This window comes from Bombus impatiens, unplaced genomic scaffold, assembly GCF_000188095.3.
Source record: "Bombus impatiens unplaced genomic scaffold, BIMP_2.2 scf_4010, whole genome shotgun sequence".
NCBI classification, from domain to species: Eukaryota; Metazoa; Arthropoda; class Insecta; order Hymenoptera; family Apidae; genus Bombus; species Bombus impatiens.
In genome coordinates this window covers 110,252-110,862 of record NT_180429.1, presented here as the reverse complement: position 1 = coordinate 110,862, position 611 = coordinate 110,252, and the positions used below count along the sequence as shown (strand labels likewise).

Genomic DNA, 611 nt, shown 5'->3' with positions numbered 1-611 from the left:
CGCTCGGCGACCGGATTCCGCGAACCAACCTCGCCTGTCCGTAGGTGTCGAGGGAAAATGTCAAGGAGAAGGTGTCGACTCGGCGATAGGAAGCGATACGAATCGATACGAGGCGATAGAAATCGCGAGTTTGTTCCTCGGTCGAATCCGCGTCTCGTATGCCGTACGTGTCGTTTTGCCAGCTTCTCGACGTTCGGACGCATTCGTCGCTCGTAAGATCCAGTTACTCGGTGTACGTACGCGTCGATCGCGGTTAAATCTGGTCCGGAAATCTGGCAGGTCGAATCAGTCAGCGGTCGCTGTTTCGCAGCGGTCGCCCACTTCCACGTTCTTCGTGGCCGCGTGGAAACGTAATATACGCGTCCTTCGATACGGGCCCATCGTCGACGAACTCGTTGGAGCAGACGCGGAAGGAAATTCTATCGCGCGAGCAAAGGTCGAGAAGGAACGAGGGTGCTCGAGGGTTCTCGCTAACGAGAAATCGGAAACCGCGAACGGTCGCAGCGCGAGTTAATCGGAATTCGATTCGATCGAAGGGACTGCTAACCGGTTCGTTTAAAGAGTCCTGCCGTTGTCGCGCGATTCCGGACGATCGACCGACTCTACGAGCC

The 611-nt window shown here is 56.6% G+C and overlaps 1 protein-coding gene across 4 annotated transcripts in view; it reads left to right on the top strand.

Annotated features, from left to right (window-relative positions):
* The window catches only part of LOC100740686, a 28,022-nt gene that overhangs the window by 4,832 nt on the left and 22,579 nt on the right, over positions 1–611 (top strand). The window contains exon 1 of one of the 4 annotated variants that reach the window (XR_002947936.2): positions 7–611. This exon is cut by the window's right edge and continues 1,932 nt beyond it. The exons of the other annotated variants lie outside the window; for them this stretch is intronic. The gene's annotated coding sequence lies outside the window, so the exon portion shown is untranslated. Of the gene's footprint in view, positions 1–6 lie in introns of those variants that run through there. 4 annotated transcript variants of the gene reach the window in all.